At 40.6% G+C, this 18,243-nt stretch overlaps 1 protein-coding gene and 1 long non-coding RNA gene across 24 annotated transcripts in view; one reads left to right on the top strand and one right to left on the bottom strand.

The window, feature by feature from the left end:
• The window catches only part of PEX5L (peroxisomal biogenesis factor 5 like), a 622,944-nt gene that overhangs the window by 493,895 nt on the left and 110,806 nt on the right, over positions 1-18,243 (top strand). The window lies entirely within an intron of this gene.
• LOC140696474 (uncharacterized) overlaps positions 1-18,243 on the bottom strand; it is a 39,736-nt gene that overhangs the window by 896 nt on the left and 20,597 nt on the right. Inside the window, exons 4-6 of one of the 3 annotated variants that reach the window (XR_012072880.1) lie at positions 6,240-6,292; positions 4,152-4,283; positions 3,937-4,018 (exon numbers count right to left, since the gene is read on the bottom strand). This is a non-coding gene — a long non-coding RNA (uncharacterized lncRNA). Of the gene's footprint in view, positions 1-3,936; positions 4,019-4,151; positions 4,284-6,239; positions 6,293-6,333; positions 6,737-18,243 lie in introns of those variants that run through there. The other 2 variants (XR_012072881.1, XR_012072876.1) reach the window with 2 other exon arrangements.

Below are 18,243 nucleotides of genomic sequence, written 5' to 3'. Positions count from 1 at the left end.
GTCCAGGCTCCTTGGACTTGACTGTCCCCTCTGTACACACTCCCTGGGAGGCATGGCCAAGTCCCCAGCTCTGACTGGTACCCAGCCAGAATCGGCACATTTTCATCCCCCTCCCTGAAACTCTGGTGAATAAAATTAAAATTCTGCACCTTGTGAAACGCTGAGGAGTCCCAATGCCAAGCATTTTGGGGCTGTACTGCGGGAGACCCATTTGGCTGTGATTATACCAGTTCCATCTTTTTTTTTTTGCCCACCCTCATTTTACAGGACAAGAAATCAGTACTAAATCACATCAGTTCGTTCTTTCTCTGGGTAAGTGCTTTCCAGCTTTTTTCAGCTGTGCACCCTCAGACCCTACTCTTCTCAGGCCCTCTCCAAGGAAACATGACTGGTCACAGCCCTGCCTGGTCACTCGTGGGGATCAGGGCAGCTCCTGGCCCAGCTGTAACCTCCACATGACTCATGTACATGTTAGGTGGGATGCTCTGCTCTGGACAATAAGAGAAGTCTAGGTGTGTGAATTGTCAATTCATTGGACCTCTCTGCACTTGTATAAATGAGGGGCCTAACTGGGTTGTATGTTCTGAAGTCTCCCCCAGGCCTAAAAGTCTGCGTGTCTGTGGTTAACACAGAAAGCCACCTGTACTCAAAGCTAAGATTCAGCCTCTGCTTTCTTCAGGCTTCCTTTGAAGCTTTATTTCCCCAAGACCAAAATATTTTATTCACCCTCTTCGGAACCCTCTAGAAGTCTTTAGTTTAAGGCTTCAAAAATGACCATCCACACAGATTACCAAGACCCCCCCCCCACCCACACACACACAGTTTCTGATTCAGTAGATAATTTGCATTTCTAACAAGCTCTTGAGTGACTGGAAGGTTTCTGGTCTGGGGACCACACATTGAGAACCACTGGACTAAGAATTTCAAGAAGCCTTTACTGACACTTTCTAGTGAGAGCTATTAATCCTGTTTTTCAGGACTGTTCACTCCTGTTTTATGTGGTTTTTGTTTTTTTTTTTTTTAGTATGTTTATTTCAAAGGATGCCTACTCAATCAAAAGTTACTGTCCTAGAACCTTTACCCTCATAAAAAGAAGTCCGTGTAGGAAACTTAATTTTCAGGACAAGGAAACTGAAGTGTAATTCTTAGGTGGATTTCCCAGCGGGATGCAGATGGCACCAGGTCCTGTGGCAGACTTCCAAGAGCGCAAAACCATCTTTTCCCCAGTTCATGAGCCATTCACTAGACTAGGCTGTCCTTTCCGGGCTCATGTTTTATGATCCCTGTGAATAAAACACTTCTGACAATTACTGCATCAGAACTTAACCTCTAATACAATAGGTGACTGTACGCTGAACTCAGAGGAGATTTAAGACTGGAGTCTAATGGCTGAAGACAGGCCAACACCAGTCTCATATCCTGTGGGAAGCAGCAATAGCAGGTCCTGGAGCATTTAGAAGATGCAGCACCCCTGCAAGTCAGCTTCTGAAATGGAATGATGACCCCCAAGCATTTGAAACACTCCAAGAGAGGCTGCCTCTCCACCTGCATCCCCTCCTTGATGCATATCTGCTTTGAAAGTTCCTTTTCCTCTTTTCATTATGTTGCTCCATGATATTTTCCCCTTCAACTCTTATTTTGTGTGGTTGTGTTAATGAACCTTATGACGCCAGTCCCAGTGGATGCTGAGAGTTTTATTAAACACACTATTTCCCTTACGCACCAGAGTGTTAAATGATGGTTCTGAGGTTTGAATTCATCGTGCTGATCTAATCATACCAGGCGACGCTTGTTGAATCTCCAGAGTAACTGGATTTGAAGGCCTTTTGTGCAGAGGCGCAATTTTGAAGGGACTGGCAGATTAAATATCATCTAACATCTCATCTGTCCAAGTTAGCAATGGGCAGGGTGCATCTGGCATCTGTCTTCCATTGAGCCTAATGGAAAAAGGGGTGCTCAGCCAGCCCACAGTTAACTGGGTGAAAGGAGGGGTTTCTGGCCTGGATGTCATGAGTAGTGTCATCTCTGTGGAGCTTGGCTGGAGAGGGGTCACCCCCATGTTGTGTATTCACCTCTGCAGAGTTCGTCTTAAAGACACTTACCTCTTCAGAGTCAATCGTCATGATGTTTAGTAAGCCTTCAGGTGCCATCATTATGAGGTGGTAGTTAGGAGTGGGAATGGTGGTGGCGAAAGTGATGCTGGAGTTGGTAGAGGTACAGGGGTAGCGTGGTGATGGGAGGTGGCGGAAACAGGAGAAGTGGTGGATGTGGTGGAGGTGGAGGTGGGAGCAGAGGTGGGGCCTGCCACTCTGCTTGGACTAGGTCAAAAGGACCAAGCAATGTCAGAACTGATAGTTATCACCCTACTTTCAGATGAAGAAACTGAAGCTCAGAGAGGAGACAGAGTTATCATTTTCCACAAGAGAAGCCTTATCTTCCTGCATTCTTCCTGTTCCAAATGCACCAGACTTGGTGAATGTTGGATGCCCCTGAGAAATTACAGCAACACCCCTGAGCTAAGATTCCAAGATTACTAAATCCTTAGAAACAGGTATTTAGAAACACTGAGGACACCCTGCTTCTCCCAAGCCAAAGAGCTGATCTGATTTCCACCACATCTGGTTACATATGTCTTATATCCAGTGCAAGGGCAACCCCAAAGCCAAGATTCTGTGCAGCTGAGGCTTGCAGCTAGAACGGGTGAACACATCAGGTTTTCCTGGAGAGAATAAAATCAAGGTGATTGATTATCATCTGAGGGTTACATGAAAGGAAGTCAGGGTTGAAAGGCTGAAAGTGAATTTGTAGGCAAAACTGTTTGCCATGCTTAACAAATGCTATCTGATTTTTTTAACTTTATTCATTTATGTACTTATTTTACAATATCATATTTTTTAAATTGAAGTATAGTTGATGTACAATATTATATGTTACACGTATACAATATAGTGATTCACAATTTTTAAAGGTTATACTCCATTTACAGTTATCACAAAATATTGGCTATAGAGAAGGAACTTGTCTTTCCCAGTGGGGAGAGGGTAGGGGGTTGGGCAAGACGGAGGTGCAGAATTAAAAGATACAAACTATCAGGTATAGAATAAGCTACAAGGATATATTGCACAACATTGGGAATATAGCCAATATTTGACTTTTTAAATAAACTTTCTTTTTTAGAATAGTTTTAGGTTTACAGAAAAGTACAAAGGTTAAACAAAGGGTCCCCACAAACCCTGCGTTCAGGTTCCCCTGTGGTTAGCATCTTAGGTTAGTATCATACATTTGCCACAACTAATGAATCAATGTTGGTTCTTTGGTGCGTTAATATTAACTAGACTCCATACTTTAATTGTATTTGATTAGCATTTCTCTAACTATAAAACAATATGAACTTTGTACTATTGCAAGATGGTTAACGCTGTCACACAAGATTACTTGGAGCTCCTGAGGATAGGCTCTGCTTTATACATTTGTTTATGTTTCTTTTAGCACCTGGGATCTGTTAGGGATACAATAAACGTGTGTTGACTGCTTACATAACTGCAACATCCCACTGATGCCATTTTAGCACTCAATGAGGCACCAGCCTCACTCAGTCCAGAGATAGTGCTAAATACATGGAACATAACTGAGTAACTAGGGAAACACAGTCATGCAAGCTGTTAAGTGTATTCCCCTTACTTTTATTTTCAGAAAGCCCAGCCCAGCACACATCTCAGTGCTGAAGACGGTGCTTATAGCTTATAGGAGTGAGGGTTAAGCCCTTCCTGGCGATCTGAGATAGTACAAGAGAGAAAGCCTGGAAAGTCAAGAAGTGTATAAATCCCTGCTCACCCTGACCCTTCTTCTTGATGACCAGGCTCATGGGGAGGCACGTGAAATCCTATCCCTTCTCCTGTCAAGGGCACCTACACAAACTGTGCCCTGCCCTCCTAGCAAAGACCTAATTCCTTAGTAGTCAAAGTTCCTTTGCAAATTGAAGGTGTTCCGGAAAATTAACAGAGCAAAATTAGGTTACCTAGAAGGGACAAAAAGGGAGAAATCATTAGATGCAAAGCTTGAATAAGAAACTAAAAGTAGCTCCTTTTGATTCAATAATAATAGTTACCATTTTCTAAGTGCCACATGTTCTACGAGGTTTACTAACTCACTTTATCCTTCAGGAACCCAGGAGGCAGGTTCTCTCCTACACAGATGAAAGCTTCTTCCTCTCCCTCCTACTCCACCTTCATCCTGTAAGATGGTGAAGTACTTCACCAGTGTATAAACCTGACTCCAGAACCCTGAAAATAATGGCAGGAGGGAAATACCAGCAATCAGGAATTATTCGGCCCAGTCCTCCTCACTACCCTATCCCATCTCCTCATTTCTTTTTTTCTTTCTTTCTGTCTCTGTCTCTCTCTTATGCGTGCACACACACACACACACACACACAGTAGAAGGTAGGCTACCATGATAGCTTTCAAAATAATTCGTACTGCCTGCCTTACACTCTAATAGGGACAGAATAAGTAGGTTAACTTTAAAACAAATGAAAGATGTATTTATTCTCATTAAAGTACTATATGATCGTGGTAAGAAAATAAACAAAAAAAGTACACACAGGTGTAAAGAATGCTAAAATGACCCATAAGCACATCGCAAAGACAGCTATTACCATTATTATGTTGTAGTTTCTCCAAATCTTTTTTCCCGTGCAGATACGGTTTTCCTTGATTGAAATCACCCGCATATACACTTTGAGTCTCCTTATTTCACATGACATTGCACATTATCATTTTCCCGTGTTATTATAAATTCTTCAAAAATACTTTCTGTGGTTACAGTTGTATATCTCATATTGTAAGCTGGGGCTGATGTAAGGCTTCTTACCTCAGTTGCTCCCTTGGTTCCTCTGATTTCACATACACAACATTTTTTTAAAAATAATTCTCCCACAATAACAAAATCATACAGGGCTTTTCATAAGCTTGGTTTTTCTTCTGGGTTTGATTCCTGGCCAGATTACTTCTGCCAAAATCTGATCCTTTGCTATCCAAAATGCTTTAAAATTGACAACTGGCCGTTTGTAACCGGGGAAGCACACAAACACAATGACTTTGTGCCATCAAAAAAACAATGTTTTTAAAAGTACATTAGTTCAATCAAATGTACATCAGACACACAATGAGGCTACTAGTATTGAGCTCTTTCATGTACTCAGCAAAAACCCACACAACCACGGTAATAAATGATCTATGGAATACAAACTGATGTTAGATTCATAATAATATTTTTATCAAATTTTTTATTTGCTCCATGTTGTGTTAGTGAGAAAACAGTGGAGAAAATATAGACTTTGAAGTCAGGTGTAAATGAATTCCAATTCCAGATCTGCCATTTAGTAGTTTCATTCTTACTAGACAAGTTGTTTATCCCCGGAGACTCAGAGACCTCATCCCCTGAGTAAGGATCACAGAGCCCGTCTCATTGTGCCATCTGTGCTCAGGAGTAACTGAGACACTTTGTGTGAGGATTCTTACCAGTGCATGGGAGATAAGGGAGGCTTCAAAAATGCTCATTCTCACTGCCCTTCCTTCTAGCTAAATAGCTCAGTTTACCCAACAGACATTTAGCTTAATTCCTGCTTCAGTATACACATCCGTTCCAATCTTCCTCCTGTGTATACATAGATCCTGCCATATCTGCTTGCACAGAACCATGTTATATGTAGGTGCAAATTTTACTCTATGCAGGTACATATATGGTAGTGGCTATTCATATACACAAATGGTATGCCAACCTGCTCAGTCTGGAGAGGCCTGGTGCAGCCTGGATGTGAAAGCAAGCTGGCCAGGGCATCTGCTCTGCTCATCAATTGCCAGGCTGGATTTGGCAGATCTGCATCAATGGTCTGGGAGGATAGTCCCATCTTTTGTGTCCCACTGGGTCCTTCTGAGTACTGTGACAACCTTCCTGGATAGAGAAGTGTGCTTCTTGCATCCGGCATGTCAGAATGGGCCACAATTCAAACGCTCAAGTGTCAGAAAATATAGGGAACAGACTGAAGCCTAAAGCAATGCTTCTCAAGGTTGTCCATCAGCACCACCTGGAAGCTTATTAGAAATGCAGATTCAGGGGCTTCCCGCAGACCTACTGAATCAGAATCTCTGGGGACAGAGCTCTACAGGGACTCCAGTGCTCAGGAAAGTTTCATGTAAAGTGGAACTACATTCATTCAACAAATGGGTTTTCAGTACCTGCCACTCTCACTTGACTCCAGACATATGGGTCCCCTTGCTGTACCTTGAAACTGGAAGAGAAAAAGTAAAGACACACCATAATTTAAAACTGTTAAAATTCTATCTGCATTTTAATCAACATTTCTGGTTCAAAATTTCAAACTATTTTCCAATTTCAGTTAAAAATTCATTTGAAATGCTTGCTTTTGAGTAGTATTTCATTGGTGTTGAAATTAGCTTTGTCAAAAGAGGGAAATGTGCCTTGCTCTGCTGCCTCCAGTCACTTAATCTAGGACGAGCTCCCTGAAGTGCCAGCGTGAGCAGCATCGCTGGTGGGGTGGGTGACAGCTCCTGCGTGGAAGGCACATGTGTGCATAGCAGTTATGCAGCAGGTGGTCAGCGGCATTTCCGTGACTGGCCGTAGATTTCCTGGTAACAAGAGTCACTGGGTACATGATCAGGAAGAATATTCACGGTCCAGAAGAGCTGTCGCTGCTGGAAACAACACCTGATGTCTGTGGATAAAAGTCTGGCGTCATGAGTCTTTTCGACAAAAGTGTCTTTATAAAAAAAGTTAACAACACAAGTGGAGCTTAAGTTAACCTTTATTTTTCCGATTTGGAATAAGAATCAAGTCAAATTATATTTGAAACCTAACCCTTGTGGCTTTTGAAACATCATAAATGTATTTGCCTAGTGTTCATGTTTCAGAATGTCATAAAACAATTTGGTGATATTAAAATATTGAGTTTCATTTTGTTTAAAATATGAAGGTAGATTTTTTTCTTTCTAATTATAAATCTTATACCTGATCATGTATAAAATTCATGTAAACATAAAGAGGAAAAAAGGCAGCTCGAGTTCACCATCTCAAAGTAATCACTTTTAACATTTTGAGAGTCATCTTTACACATGCCTCCCTATAATCACACACTCACACACACGCACAATTTTATGGAAATATGATCATACTGTACCTGAGGTATTGAACTGTGTTTTTCTCTCCTGCTTATGTTCTAGAGATCTTTAAATCTCAGTAAATATAATTTATAATTTTTAATAACTATGTGGAACGTTGTTTTATGAATTATCGTAATGTATATAACTAATCCCCAATTCATAGACTTTAGGTTGCTTCCAGTTATTTATACTTCTAAATAATATTGGGATAAATATCCTTGTACAGGGACATCTTTGCACTTTCTGGTATCATTAGCATATGATAACTAGAATCAAAACTCTTTTGGGGGGGAGGTAATTTGGATTTCTTATTTCTTATTATTTTTTTAATGGAGGTCCTGGGGATTGAACCCAGGACCTTATGCATGCTAAGCATGTGCTCTACCACTGAGCTATACCCTCCCTACCCAGAAGCAAAACTGCTGATGTAAGACCATGTGCTTTTAAAAGTTTGACTCCATCGGCAAACTGTCCTCCAAAAAGACTTTGTCAATTTCCCTCTCATATACTGCCTATGAATCTTATTTACCTGTACTCCAGCCAAAAGAATTAATCTTTGCCAATCTAATAGACAAAAATCAACATCTCATCGCTATTTTTATTGCTTTCATTATATATGCAGCTGAGGAAAGCTGAGTTCAGGATACATGTGAAATTGACTGAATATCTTAGGACCCCTCTGGTTAGCATTTGAGTTAATTGGACCATGCTGCATCCAACGAATTTGCAATTTATAAGCTTGGAAATGACACTTCTTTGAACTTCTTTAGGAGAAGAACACACAGCGAATTCCTCTTAAAAGAAATAGATAAGAATAATTTAAATAAGTCAGAGCATACGGCTTCAGGCATATTGTCATTTTTTAAGATATTTATAATCTTGAAAAAAAAATTTAGGGAAAAGTCATCCTTTCCAATGTGGTTCTATCATTATAAATAAATGCCAAACATGATTTCTAAAGCAGACTGGGAAAAGAATTAATAGGAAGTCTGGGTTCTGTTCTAGGTTTTGCCAGCAACCAACTTGGTGACTTAGAAAATTGACTTCACCCCTATTGGCCTGTTTCCTCCTCCAAAAAGTGAAAGGAGTTCGTTGAGGTCTTTACAGCCTGAGATGTGATGATGATCTACATTCTAAGGACAGTAGCTTTGCCAGGGCCTTTACTGACAGAGATACCCAACCCAAGTACTAATTCTACTGTAGCTCCCCACCTTGAACAGTGGATACTGAGCTTAGATCTTGGTCAAGTGCAAACAGTCCATTTTTCTATTGGTAACCTTTAATAATCTAGACCATCTGGAGAAATAGATCTTTAATTTTTGCATGTGAGAGAGAGAGAGTGTGTGTGTGTGTGTGTGTGTGTGTTTCCATTCAATCATTTCTCAAACATACATTGAGCATCTACCATCTTGCAAACTAAAAATACAAGAATGAACTAGACAAAAATTTCCTTCTTCAAGGAGCTCAAGATGTAGTTGGGAAATGGACAAATAAGCAAAATTTGAAGTTGTGCTTAAGTAATATGATTTCTTTCTCAAAATTCACATTTCTATGAGCTGGCATTTCCCTTTTCCTCCATTTCGCTGTACAGATGAAAGGTATGAGCAAGTATGTAACGTCTCCAGGGGAAAAAAGGAAAAACTGGGCCCTCTTTTAGAACTAAGGTATCTACTTTGAATGACATCTCCTAACACTTCCTCTTATTTTTAACTGCTCAAATGTAAACAACCTAGAAAGCATTTACTATATTTCAGATCTAAAAGTGGTTGTTTGGTACTAATGAGTTAGAGAAAGACCAGATATAGTAGGACCCACCCACCAAGGCAGGACAGGTCGGGGGGGTTGAGCCCATCCACAGGAGACTCAGGCAGGCAGGCAAAGCTCCAAGTTCAGGGATACCACGAACTCCAGTTGCAGCTGACACAAATGGCTGACCTCCTGGGTTCCCAACAGATAGGCAGAGGCTAACATTTCAGAACCCAGAGTGGATGATATCAGCATCCCAGGAGGGTGGCATTTGGTAACTGAGAAGTCATTCCGTGCATAATAAGGACCCAGCTACAAGCCTGGGATTCAGCTGAAGTTTAAACTGCTGGGAAGGAAATTAGAAACTGCCTAGAAGATAAAAGTTGTAAAAGGCCATTGGTAACAGAAAACAGAGATCAGAGGAGAAACTCAGCTTTATGACCTAGTCCAGTGGTTCTCAAATTTCACTCTGCATTCAAATCACCCAGAGGGCTTGTTAAAACTCAGATTGCTGGACCCCATCTCCAGAATGTCTGACTCAGTAGGTTAAAACTAAGAATCTGCTCTGTAAACAAGTTCCCAGGTGATACAGATGCTTCTGGTCCTAGCCATGGGCCACACTTTGAGAACCGCTAACAGAACAGACCAAGAAGAACTCACCCAAGGCTCAGCAACTTAGACATGGAAACCTTGTTTTCCAAGTGGGAATGTTAGCTAATAGATCCCCTAATTGGAAAGCCCACCAAAAGTGTGGGTCCTTGCCCACCGGTTGAGAAAGAATTCTCAACAGAGGCAGAGGAACAAAGCGGAAGGCAGGCTGCTTAATTGTTCAAAAGCAGAAAAGGAAAGAAAGCACTCGAGTGGAGAGATGCGAGCCAAAATGGCCGGTGGAGACAGCTCCAGCTCCAGGTTGGGCCACATTGGCTTTTATTGGAGACTCTGCCATCATCTCCTCATTCAAGGTGTGCTGGAGCCAGTTGCCTTTTTTTCAATCCTATTATGGCTCTTTCCAGCTGTTGCATGGCACTGGTGGGTGTGTCATTTAGCATGCTAATACATTACAAAGAGGGTATAATGAGGCTTACTGTCCACTGAAGTCAAATTCTCCACCATCTTGAGCCTCGCTGGTTCTAACTAGTTCTTGTTTTTTCTTTCTCCTGAGGCTTAGATAACAGTAATTGGTTTCTGTTCAGGGGAGGAGCAGGAGTATGTATGATCCTGGGGGCAACAGCCTCAGTAACAGTTCACGTGGTTACTGAAGGGGAGGCCAGGGAAGAGATCTGGTCATCATGCAGTTTAGTGTTTTCCCTCTGGTGGTAGATATAGTACCTGTAAAACAACTTAGGAGTGTGCATCAGACAAGGACTCTATGACTGTTGTCCTAATCGTCAACTGCTTGAGCCTGCTCTTTTATGACTCAGGGAGGCCTGGGAGACTTTATCTTTTCTATACACAAGAGGCAGGAGCTGGGGGGGTGGAGGGGCGGTCCTGCTTGGTCTCAGGGGGTCTGAACGGAAAGGGAGAACTGTAGAGCCTGTGATGTTAGCCACAGCTGAGTTTTGATCTGATGAGCAGTGAGAGAGACTGGGACAGCGAGGTGAGTGAGTATTCATGGGGCAGGCGGGGGCACTGTGACCAAAGCTGAAGCAGTGCTTGGTTGGGAACAGACAACATGGATGGGGATTTTGGAGATCCTCATGATCCCAGATGTGGGGAGCAAGGAGAGGTAGAGGCAGGCAATTAAACAGGACCTGGCCTTACTTTGCACAAGGACTCACCATCACTGTCTCTTTGAACCAAGGACTGTTGTCTACTTGAAGAGAACTTCTGTACCTAAATTCTGCTCAAAATATTAGCTTTAACCCTTTGAAATTGCCAATATTTAATAGCTTTTGACTTACACCAAAAAATGGCAATTTCATGAGGGTCAACCTAATACAAACTAGAATATAAACTGAAAATAAATGGAAAACTCTTCATGCTTAACTCAGCTCTTTTTTAAAAAAATTTAAATGAGGAATCAACTCTTAGGTTTTCCATATTTAGGTTTAAGCACTTTGAGGATTTTTCTGCGGCAAATTTTCCATCCTTGAAACCACGTTCACAGAGCTGGAGCCGACTCTGATCTGCTGCCCCCTGCTGTCAGCCAGGGAAGCAACCTGATTTTAACTGCTTTTAGGAGGCTAGAGCTATTCTTCAAAAAAAAAAAAATCAGGATTTCTAAACATGTCACTTAGGATTATCCCTTGTTTCAAGTAATCCTTGCCACTGCTTTTCTCCATTATAAGACTATTAGGACTTGATGGGATAAGTCATTCTTATGTGAGCCCGACTAGCATGACATATTTCCCTTTGGGATATAACTTTGAGTCAGGAAAGAAGGATAGAATTACAGTTGGACTCTCAATAACTCGCATGAATGACAGGGACAACTGCTTCCAGATTTCAGTTATCAGGCTAAAGAGGATGTAGTGAAAGGTAATAGAATAAAGGGGCCTCTAGGCTGGATCTTGGTGATTTTGCTGGAGTGTGTTTGCATTTAATTACCTTCAACAAAACTGGGGTTTATGCTCTGGTGCTTTTGTTCTCTGTGTGATAAAACCGAGTAAGTGTTAAGCCAACTCCAGGCCTTCACCCTCAATTCTCCTCCGTAACATCAAAAGGGGCTTCTGGGTTTTTATAAGAATCTCTGAGCTTTAGATCTGACACACAAAGAACTATGTGCTGCTGGCAGTAACTGATGGTTACTTGTGGGAAATGAAGGAAGTGCTTAAAATTCAAGCAAGAATCAGCTGGAAAGTTGAGATTGTGACTCAGATATGTAATTGTTTCAAAGTCACACATTCCCCACTCACCACTTGTCTTTAACTGTTTCTGAAGGCCACTCTGCACCGTTTCTGGAGCCTGGGATGGGAAGTGTGTGTGTCCCCGTCTGGCTATAACCCTGCCTTGTTCCCCAGTGTCTGGTGGCCCTTCTCCCTCCTAGAATAGTGAGCCTTGAACAAACCAGGGGTCTAAAAGGGACTGGTACAAGCTCCTAGCTGGGTCACAGGCTGAAAACTTTGAGAGTGACTATTCTGAATTATAGTTATAATTGAATTCAGCAATATTATTCTGAACTTCTCCCTGGAATTAGGAAGGCTCTGGAGACCCAGGAACAAATAAATCCCATCCAAGGGCTCACAATCTACTAGTAGTTTCCTGTACATGCATGTAGGGTGGTTTTACTCAGCTATTAATGAAGTAAAGGAAATTGTTGGCTGAAACTAGCTTCACAGCCAGACCATTATGTAGTATGCCAGCTCCATGAGCATTTGCTGCGCTATATGTCTGTTTCTCACAAGATGAAAACCAAAACCTTTAACTTGGTTACAAGGTACAGCCCACAGCTGCACAAACTATCTTTACTAAAGGGCCACTTTTGCTTTTTAACATCTAACTGCTGTGAATTGATCCTTTTATGAATATGATAAAGATTAAATTCTCAGATAAATGAAAGGAAAACAAAAACGGCATGCAAAATGCAAGCCCCACATTTTTATTATCAGATTGAACAAACATAAAATTACTATAAAAATTTCTGAGTGCGTACTTTCAATTTCTATACCTATCTCATCGCAGCATGATACCAGCGAGTTCATAGGCCCACACAGCACACTGAGTAACACCGTGTAGCCCCTGCCTGCCTCTTGCTGTCACTCTGCAGGCAGCCACCTTGGTCTGTTTCCCCTTCTCAGAATGTGCTATGCTCCTTGCCCTGGCAGGGATGTCCCCTCTGCCCAGAAGTTTCTCCAACCTCTCTGTGCCTAATTAACTAGAACCACCCTTTAGATCTCAAGTCACATGTCTCTGTCTATCCTGACATCCTAGAATTGGTAGAGTCCCTGTTCTGAGCTGTCATTGCGCCACATGCAACTCCTCATCACACTTTTTACTATTTGGAAAAATGTGACTTCCCTACCTAAGCTGTAAACTCCACGAATGGAGAGCTGCCATTAGCCTTGCTCACCAAGGATGCCAAATGCCCAGCACAATGCCTGGGACATAGTAGATGTTCAATAAACACTTGTTCAATTAACAGATAATTAAAGTATAACTTGAATTCATACCATTCAGATCCACATTTTACAAATGAAAAAAAAATGATCTACAGAGAGTTTAAGCAGTTTGTCCAAAATTTCCAAAGATACATATACATATATATTTAAATCTATTTAAGATCTTTCAACTTCCACACCACTGCTTTTTATGACACATTCTAAAATAGGACATTACACAGACGTTATGAAAGCTGGTTTGGTTGAAAGCATTTCGTCAGTTGAAGTCTAGTTTTCAGTACTCTGTCATTTCCAAAACTATCCAAAAATTTGCACAAACAAGATTTTATTTTATAATCTATCTATTCATTCCACAGATGTTTATCGAACACCTACCATGAGCCAGGCACTACTCGAAGTGCTATAGATGCAGCAACAAATGAGAAAATTCAAGCTCTGCTGAATCTCAGCCTCATGGTAGAGACAACAGCAAACACTTAGAAAAATAACCATAATTGGTGATAAGAAGCACAAGGTAAAGGGCTAGAGAGTGATGGAGGTTCTATTTTGATACAGTGATCAGAGGGCCACTTGAAGGAGGTGACACTTGAGTTGAGACCTAAATGTGAAAAGCAGCCACAAGGGTCTGGTGGCGGGCAAAGGAGACAGCAGCTGCAAAGCCTTGGGGTAGGAATGAGTCCAGTCTGTCCCAGGAGCAGGAAGTGTGACTGGGGCACGGGGAAAGAGCAGGAGAGGTTTTCAATGTTGGGAAGGTAAGTGGGGGGCCAGTTGTGATTTGCTGGGGGAGAGTCCAGTGACACGATCTGACCTGCCTTTCCAAAAGACCTCTCTGATTGCTAAGGAGAATACTGGGGGGCCGGGACAGGGACAGGTGACAGGTGGAAGCAGAACATCAGGGATGCTGGTTCCTCAGTCCGGGTGAACAAGGAGAGCAGGATGGCAGCAGTGGTGCTGTTGAGAAGTGGTCAGATTCAAGATTCATTCTGAAGGTAGAGTTGACAAAACTTGCTGGTAGATTGGATGCTGAAGGTGAGAGAAAGAGATGACCACGTACAGATTTTTGATCCGAGCGACCGAGGGACTGCTAGTGCCCAAAACAGGGATGTTAGAAGACTAGAGAAGAACATATGGAGGGTGGAGTTTGATTTGAAATCAAGAGTAAAGCTGTACTGACTGGTATATATAAAGAGATAAACAAGTCATACTGTACAGTGCAGGGAACTATATTCAATATCTGGTAGTAGCTTATGGTGAAAAGAATATGAAAACAAATATATGTATATCCATGTATGACTGAAGCAATGTGCTGTACACCAGAAATTGACACACCATTGTAAATTGGGTATACTTCAGTTAAAAAAAAGAAGAGTAAAGCTGTGTGTGGAGCAAATGACACATAGTATAGACCACAAAGAGAAAATAATTTTCAATAGAATCCATCAAAAAACTCATTATGCTGACATTTCTATAAAAACTTTTTATAACTTTATTTGTGCTAATATTTTGTGCTACAGTTTAACTTTTATATAAGAGAAGATTAGCCAGAGTTAGATAGAATAATAAAATCAAGTAACTGAAACATTAACACTCTTATAGAGCATTGGTATAGATTTTTTTGTTTGCTTCTGTCTGACCTAAAATCAAGATAATTTTCCAAAATTTAGCAACAGTGAGTTAATATTGCTCCTTGAAAATATGTAGCACCATGTTCAAGGTTATTTATTACAGCAATGATTATAATGATAAAAAATAGAAAATAATCTAGTCAGTAATAAGATACTAGAGAAATAAAGTTATACCCTTACAACTGAATAGTGTGCTAATATAATATAATCAAAATGAAGAAATTATGTACTGATACAGAAAAACCTTTAAGGTGTATTAAGTGGCCAAAGCAAGGTACAGAATAACTGGTTCAATATGTTACCTCTTGTCATTAAAAGGGTGGGAAAATAAAAATATGTATAGTATCCGTGTTTGCTTGTATAAGCATAAAGAAACTCAGGAAGAATACAGAAGAAACTCATCACAGTGGATGGGGCACTAGGGTGGATGAATTAGGGCAATGGGGGAGGGGGGCGTGAGGAAGATTTTCCACTAGATATCTTCTTTCATTTTTTTATTAAATTTTGGGACCATATAACAACTATCCAAAAAATTAAATTAAAAAAATAATAACACTAGGCAGAGTTGAAAGAATGACCAGCACTATTATTGAAAACACACTGCTGCCAATAAAAGGTTTTTATTAAAGCAATACACTTCCTGTGGCCCCTGAGTATCCCCCGTGGGAAAGGGGAAGAGGAGTTTCATTATTTACTTATTTTTGTATATGTTTTATTGAAGTATAGTCAGTTTACAGTGTTGTGTCAATTTCTGGTGTACAGCACAATGCTTCAGTCACACATGAACATATGTATATTCATTTTCATATTCATTTTCACCATAAGTTTCTATAAGATATTGAAAACTAGTTCCCTGTGCTACAGAGTAGGACCTTGTTGTTTATCTATTTTATATATATTAGTTAGTATCTGCAAATCTCGGACTTCCAATTTATCCCTTCTCACTTCCTTCCCCTCCTGGTAACCATATGTTTGTTTTCTATGTCTGAATCTGTTTCTGTTTCATAAATAAGTTTGTCTTTTTTTTTTTAGATTCCACACATAAGTGACATCATATGGTATTTTTCTTTCTCTTTCTGGCTTACTTCACTTAGAATGACATTCTCCAGGTCCATCCATATTGCTGCAAATGGCATTATGTTGTCGGTTTTTATGGCTGAGTAGTATTCCATTGTATAAATATACCACATCTTCTTTATCCAGTCACCTGTCGATGGACATTTAGGTTGTTTCCATGTCTTGACTATTGTAAATAGTGCTGCTATGAACATTGGGGTATAGGTATCTTTTTGAATTAAGGTTCCTTCTGGATATATGCTCAGGAGTGGGATTGCTGGATCATATGGTAAGTCTATTTTTAGTTTTTTGAGGCATCTCGTACTGTTTTCCATAATGGCTGCACTAAACTGCATTCCCACCAACAATGCAGGAGGGTTCCCTTTTCTCCACACCTTCTTCAGCATTTATCGTTTGTGGACTTTTGAATGATGTCCATTCTGACTGGTGTGAGGTGATACCTCATTGTAGTTTTGATTTGCATTTCTCTGATAATTAGTGATATTGAGCATTGTTTTGTGTGCCTATTGGCCATTTGTATGTCTTCATTGGAGAGTTGTTTGTTTAGGTCTTCTGCCCATTTTTGGATTGGGTTGTTTGGGTTTTTTGTTAGTAAGTTGTATGAGCTGTTTATATATTCTGGAAATCAAGCCCTTGTCAGTCTCATCTTTTGCAAATATTTTCTCCCAGTCCATAGGTTGAACTCTTCCCTGTACTGCACTTTCCAATCCTGATTTCTCAGATTCTGTATAGAGCCTTCCAACCTGAGTTAAGAAAGAGCCAGAACGTCTGGCTTCCAAGATGATAAACACATCATCTTATTGTATTCACTTGATTGCTTTTTTATTATTCTGCCAAGTTCAGTGCTTTACAGCCCTTTTTCTTTCATTCATTTATTCAATAAATATTGATTGAGCACCTCCTATGTACAATGTACTGCAGTATATCTGAAAATACAAAGATTAATCTAATGTTTTATTGATCCTCTTTATATATTTAATGTATAAGGTGGCAAGGAAATACCATAGTCTCTGCAGATGGGGATATTTCCATGGTCCTAAGAGATTGAATCACTGGTCTGAAATCACAAGTACTTAATAAGAACAGGATATGCATTTGCCAGCTGGGTCTAGGAGGTAATATCCACTTGCTTCCGTTTCTTTCCTGGGTGATGATAAGGATCAAATATCACTTTGGGATGAAATAGCTTGTTCTCTTCTTACAGTGATTGCCTGTTTACTGTACTGGGAATACATTATTTCAGTTTTTGTACTTAGGCTTGAAAACTTAATTCACTCCTTCATTCACTCATTTTTTCATTCCAAAGACATTGATCCCATCCCAGGGGCTAAGTGTGATGGTAGATGCCGAGATTGAGCTCGGTATGAGGATAACTCAGATTTGGGCCCTGTCTCAAGAAGTTAACACCTAATTGGGAAGTAATAGCATGCTCACAATTAACTGTCATAAACGGCAGAAATGATCAGTGCCTTCGGAGAGGTTCAGAGAAAGAGTTCTAAAGAGACAGACGTCAGCCTAGCTGCCAAGGCAACAAGGAAGACTTCACCGCAGAGCCCCAGGCAGAGGTCTCTCTGATAGTGTTGGGTCAGACCTACCTGAGATAAAATAAAGCTCATGAAAACCTCCTAGTCTGAGAGAGGCTTCTGTACCCAGTGCTCCCAATGTGGTGATCAAAGGATATCTCTTGATTATCAATCTTAGTTTGGGAGTTTTTCTATGTCTTTGAAATACATTGATGGCTCTGATGAAAGTTTTGATGTCACTGTCTACTTGAACAGGATGTCACCTTATTAGAAATAAATATAGCCCCACTTTGTCTTGCAAGTAAACAAGGTCAATAACCCCATAAGTCCAGTCACATAGATGAAAAATAGCTAAAACTTCATTTAAAATAACAGCCAACACTCTTTAAATACTTACTATCTTACCTACTTTACAAGCATTGCTTCTTTTAATCCTTACATCAAACTTATAAGTTAGACACCGTTACTACTGTGCCCATTGTCCAGAGAAAGAAAACGGAAGCTTAAAGAGGCTGTTACCTATTGTCCCACAGCTACTAAGTGGTAGAGCTGGGAGTTGAATCCAGTTCTGTCTGATTCCAAACCCATGATCTAACCACTATGCCACTGGTTTTCAGACTAAAGCTCACACCAGAATCCCTGGAGGGCTTGTTAAAACATAGCCAGACGGCTCCACCCCTAGAATTTCTGATTCAGGAGGTTGAGAGTCTGTCCAAGAATTTGCATTTCTAACAAGTTCCCAGGTGATGCTGATACAGTGGATACAGGTGCCACATTGAAGAACCACTGCCATCTGCTACCCTCCTACAGGGAGAGTCTTCCCGGTGTTCTGTGGAGGAGCTTGAACCCCATGTCACTGGATAAATATTTATGGCAATTTTCCCTTTACTGGAATAATCAAGAATTCACTTGAAGTCTTTGAGCATACTGATTCATAGAGAATTTAAAGCAAATAACCAATATATTAAAGTTTCTAATTAAATTTACCTATGAAATGAATATGGAATTCTTTTCCAGAAAGGGCAGAGATGAT

This window comes from Vicugna pacos, chromosome 1 (assembly GCF_048564905.1).
Source record: "Vicugna pacos chromosome 1, VicPac4, whole genome shotgun sequence".
NCBI classification, from domain to species: domain Eukaryota; kingdom Metazoa; phylum Chordata; class Mammalia; order Artiodactyla; family Camelidae; genus Vicugna; species Vicugna pacos.
This window is presented reverse-complemented; position numbering and strand designations above follow the sequence as displayed.